Genomic DNA, 5,676 nt, shown 5'->3' with positions numbered 1-5,676 from the left:
GGGAAAGAGCTTTTCTCTTACGCACAGATGGAATTTCTTCTGCAGCAATTATTGCCACTTGGTTCTTGTCCTGTCATGATACCTCCCTGTGAAGATAGTTCTTCTATCCCTTTACCTACCTTAACAAACTATATGAAGTATCAGTATCAAAGAGAACACTTACACCAAAGGATAGAGTGTTATGAAAGAAGAGCTTATTCTCTGTACATTTACAAGTTCACATTAACGATAACACAGATGTAATATGATCAGTTTTATACCAGTTCAACACAGCTGTTTTAGTACTGGCATGTTGCCAGTGCCACCTGCTGTCCTGTATTTGAGCTAATTTTCAGCACATGTATCTTAGACTATGTTTCAAATGCTTGTCTGTTATCTGATAGAATTTTTTTTTTCTGATGTCTTTTTCAGATATTGAGTTGAAATAATAAATAATATTTACTTTCTCCATATACTGCTACAGCCTGAACTAAACCTAGATTGCTGTAGTTGCTCTGTGGTATTTTATTTTCACAAAGAATGGTCGGACTGAGACCTTCCATAGGGAAATATGCAACAAAACAGTGCATTTAGCAGAAGATCTAAAATTCTTGCAAAATGTTATTAATCAAATTACCAGCTAAATATCTGAATTGAGGGTAACTTTCAGTACATTTGGATCACTGTAAGTACTACTTCCCTAATTCTATATGTGTCACTGAGTAACAAAAATGTTAAATTACTTCCCTGTCATCAACCAACAAATCTTTGTCAGGCTGTATTCCATTATTTCCACAGAATTACTCCAAACAAAGGGCAGCAAATGCTCTCAAGGAATCAGTATAACAGATAACTGGTAGTCATCTTTGGTACAGATTTTTCGTTTGTGACAGGTTATGTAGTTGTTCTGGGAGTATTTTTCAGTGTCTACACTTCATTGTTTCTAAATTTAAAACTTAAATTCTGTGATAAATTAATGCAGATCCTTCTGTAGAGATTTATTTTCATATTAAAGCAAAAGCTATGTAATTAAAAAGAAGCTATGTAAATGTATGTTATCAGACATTTTATCTTTTTGAGTATTTTTACTAGTTATGAGATAATTTATCTTGCTGTGTATAGCTTTACTGCGGAAGTAATAAGTATGTTAAACAGTGATCAAAATTCTGTAGCCTGCTATCAGCATGGGTCAGTGTTTCTGTCATCAGGAAACACTGTGTGTTTCTTGTGTTTGAAGAGACATAAATGTACAGTTGTGAAAAAATATTATAATGGTATGCAAAATACCTTTTGATCAATAAGCATAGTTGCATTAGTTGAAAGTTGGAGTAAAATGGATGGGGTGGCTTTAAATTCTTTTTTAGTATTTTACTTTACTGTGAACGAAGTCCATTACCTACAAAACTATACAAACTAAATTGATAGTCATTTGCTAATGATTTACTGGGAAATGATGCCATCCTCTAAAAGGATTCCCGTTTTTCTTCTCATGTTTAAAAGTGCTCTTGATTTCTTACACAATTTGCGTAATATGTAGAGAAAAGCCAGATTTTTAAATTTTCCATCAAGCCAGCAAAAAGTTACTACTTCTGTTTGTACACAGTTCTAAATGAACAAATCTAAGTGTATTTTAGAACACTGAATAGTTAAATCAAGAAAGTTAAAACTCTTTAATGCATGTCCATTGTTATTTGTGTGAACCGATAGCATGATTTTAAAGGTTTTACAACATCTAATGTATTACCCAAGCTCTTCATTCCAGTGCACCATTCCCATTAGTGGAATGCTGTTATTTCTTTTCACATACTGTTGTAAGATTTTGCAAACCCAGCTTCCCAGGACTCTGCTTTCTGGCTGTTTTTCTCTCTTTTTAGTTAAGGTAATGAAAAGTAAGATAAAAGTCTTTTGGACTCAGTAATCAAATAATAAAGTTCAGATATTTTAAAGTTTTCCACAGCCTGACGAGTATGTGTAAATAAAGAGCATAACCTACTGACTTATGCTGCTTAGACATGTCCAATTAGTCTTCACATGTTGAAAATAAGAAAAAAAAAAACCCCAACCAAACAAAAAAAACCCAACCAAACGATTCTCTCACTTTCTTTTAACTTTAGCCACCTACGCTTTGGCTCTATGCTGAACTCAGGCAATGATGAAATTGTAAATCCAAGAGAACAGTTTCAGAGCCTGTCCAGTATGATAGTGACAAAGAATTGTCACTGTAGTTTACTTTTAAAAAAATATGATACCAGTGAAGTTTTTAATTTGTTTTGGGTTGATGGATAAGGTTGGTCCAGTAACTTACTGTAATATACTTAACTCTTCTATAGAGCTTGTACAAACAATACAAGATTCTCAGCTGGTATAATTTGTTATGCTAATATCAGTGAAGCTATGATCATTTATTTCAGCTGAAGCTTTGCCATAGTACCTTCAGAATGCAGCTGCATTTTTCGTACTTAATCCTTAGTTTCCATTGAGCTATATAAAAACGTCAGCTATCATATAAAAGTCTTGTATTACATTTAAAGCCTTTCAATTAGTGTTTATTGCATACTATATTAGATGCTTTAGCTACAGTAATAAAAAAAAAATCAAAGAAGCACTTTGACAGAATAAACAAGTTAGTGTTTATAAACAATAGGGTTGAGAGAGCCTCTCACGAGTTTGTGGCCTTTGCCCTCCGACTTCATCAGTAATCCCCTCTGAAAGAGACAGGAGTATTAGGTTGTTATTACAAATAGTAGCCAGGCAGCTGTTGCCGAATTAAAAAAAATAGCAAGGAAATCTGCCTGACTTTCCTTCTGATCGCTCTTTGCCTCGGCCGCCCCCGGCCCGACACACCTACGCCCCCCCCTCCCCCGGCCTTTTTTTAGATTTTCACAAAACTTCTAGTGCCCTCTCAAATTTAGTTGAGATTACCAAATTCATTTAAAAGTTGCTGGAACAGTTTAAAGTCATGGAGATAACAGGACAAAGAGCATAAATAAGTCTCATTTCTCTAGGAAATCAACCTAAATACTCAGTTTGTTTTATCTTACTGGGTTTTATGCTTTCTGTTTCCTCCTATAACTTGAGTTTAGAGTTGCTGTGAAAGTAGAACTTAGAAATACAGAAAGTTTTATCTCTGGGAATGTTTCAGGATAGAAACAATGTATTCTTATTTTGGTGCTTTTCAAGGCAATTGATGTACTAAGCAATTTCAGTACAAAATAAGGAATTTAAAGAAGAACTTAATTGGTTCTTATTCTGTAGGGTACTGTGATACACATACTGTATGGAAAATTGTTTTGTGAGAAAAGATCTTGGAATTGTATGTGAGTATTATCCATTTGAGCTTGGATGACTACACTTTTTCTGCTTAGCAGTGGCTGAATGTGGTCTGTACCACATCTCCTGAAACCTTTGTCTACCTTACTCTGAGGTATTTAGCTGTGCCAGTTTCATGGAAGTTGTTACAAGACATTCTCTCATGAAAAGTGAGAATTTCATGAGGAAAAAAAAATACTGGGTAACTATAGAGGAAATTGTTATTTATGTGGTGCAGTGTTTAATAATAAATGTATGAGGTAGAAGCTTTTGCTGATCATCAAACTTTAGTCTGCAATTTTCATAGTCCTCATCAACTTTCCAAATTTATTTTTGTTTCTTAAGGCACTAATTTGCTTGTGTCCCATCTAAACACAGATTGGACAGAGATGTCCAGCATTACTCCTTCTGATTGATAATTGCACTTTTGGGAAGTGGCCTGTTGCATAGTACTATCTACTAGGCCGTTTATTCTACTCCTTCACAGTAGAAACCTTCAAAGAGTCTGGCCTTTTTATTTCATACTGTGTTAATCAAAGCAGATCAAAATTGTCAGTGAAGTTTGAGTTACCCTATTGACTATCCTAGCATTACTCAAAATGTCATTTGTAATGTGCGCACAAAAAGCTGCATAATGATCATTTGCTCCCAAGGTTTTTTGTCAGTCACAAATACTGGATTCTGCTCTTTGCTAGGAGCTCTTCATTTGCACAATATTATTCTACCCTTTCCTGATAAAAGGACTTGATTGCTGTTCTAAAGTAATTCCATGCTAGGTATTTTGGTCTCACCTCTCTTGTAATGGATCACTACTATCACTTCTGTTAGCAGTTATACAAAAGATAGGTATAAATCGCAAGTTCATAAGTGCCGTTGTTTAAAAAAAGCCTGTCTTTTAGGAGTGGAAAGTATTTTATTTCCTCTTCACTGTCCACTAGATGTCACAGTTGCACTGTAGCTGGTACAGTACAGTTGCTGAAAAGCTGCCCTAAGGTGAGAGAGAAATTGAAGAACAGTAAATGCTTTGTAACATCATCAATAATCTGAAACCAGGCCACGATACCTTTCTTTTAAATGACTGACTCTAATGTGCAACCCATTTCACCTTTTAAATCAAGGTAAATCTCAGTGGGACAAACGCATTTGTGTTGAAGTGCAACTATGCTTCAATTAAATCAGAAGGAAATGCTCTTACTATTTTATTTTGGATCTGCAAGCAGCAACTATTATGCTATTACATTCAAAGAATTTAAAAGGTAACTTTTTAACCTTTTTGATTAAACGTGGGATGGAATACTGGAGTGTGAATCCACACTTGGGAAATACTGCTTCTTATACTGCTTCTTATACTGTATATTACAGTATTGTGGGCTTACTTTTGAGCTCTGAGTATGTGAAAGTGAAACCAAACTGGGGACTTGCAAACATTTGCAAGTCTGCTGTATGATTTGTTGCACCATGAGGACTCCCTCTCAGGCTGAAGTCTGTAATGACTATTTAATACCTAGGCAGTTTGGTAGAGTTGTATTTCTTTCATTCAGCGAGGAACGAGGATGATCTGCCCTTTTATTGTCCCCTGTGATGTTTTCGTTAAGTCCTGACTAAAGTCAGGCAGGTGAGTTTCCTAAAAGGTGAAGTGCTGATGAGCCATATGCTATTTCCATATGTACAGAGGGCAAAACCAAGCCCATGTTTGGGGCCAGAAGAAGCTGTAGCTTACCCTCTATGCCAGCTGCTTACCAGCTGGGAAGCAGAGTCAATTATCCCAAGTGACAACAGGATCTATTCTACCAGTATCGTTTCACGGCATTGCCAGCAGAGGGGGTAACGTCAATGCTTTGTGAGACGTCATAGCAAGCGCTGCTAAAAAAAGTGCACATACCTTTTCTTGAGAGTGCTGTCTGCTTTTAAGCTGTGCTGGCTCCCACTTCTTTGCAGGAAGTTTACAAATGCCTTTCCTTACTCCAGTCCTGCCATTCCTTTTGTCTGTAGGTTGGTAAAAGCCCAGGAGAAATCAGAAGTAACTCTAACCAGTTCTGTGTGTAAGGTATAAAATAAATGGTATTTCATGTAGGTATACAAATTTACCGTTATTTAAAATGTAATTTCTGCAACATTTCAGTCTCTGCAGATGACAGGTGACTACCAGTTCAGGGACAGGGAAACATGGTAGTTTGGCTAATTATTGAGCATGTTTAAACAGGTTTATTTCCCCTCTTGTGCTCCCTGTTCTATGGTGTAATTTTCTTGTGTGCATATGAATGCTTAAACATTTCTGGATTATCAAGGTAGTACACTGGTGAGTGCGTGGATGAGGGCTGGGGAAGTGATTTTTTTTTTCTCCCATTTCTCCAGCACACACACAGAAACACACACAAAATATCTCAG

General features: G+C 36.1%; 1 protein-coding gene across 1 annotated transcript in view; it reads left to right on the top strand.

The window, feature by feature from the left end:
- The window catches only part of LOC104617487 (diacylglycerol kinase beta-like), a gene marked incomplete at its 5' end in the record, with an annotated part of 58,150 nt that overhangs the window by 35,489 nt on the left and 16,985 nt on the right, over window positions 1–5,676 (top strand). The window lies entirely within an intron of this gene.

This window comes from Phaethon lepturus, unplaced genomic scaffold, assembly GCF_000687285.1.
Source record: "Phaethon lepturus isolate BGI_N335 unplaced genomic scaffold, ASM68728v1 scaffold11972, whole genome shotgun sequence".
Classification (NCBI taxonomy): Eukaryota; Metazoa; Chordata; class Aves; order Phaethontiformes; family Phaethontidae; genus Phaethon; species Phaethon lepturus.
This window is presented reverse-complemented; position numbering and strand designations above follow the sequence as displayed.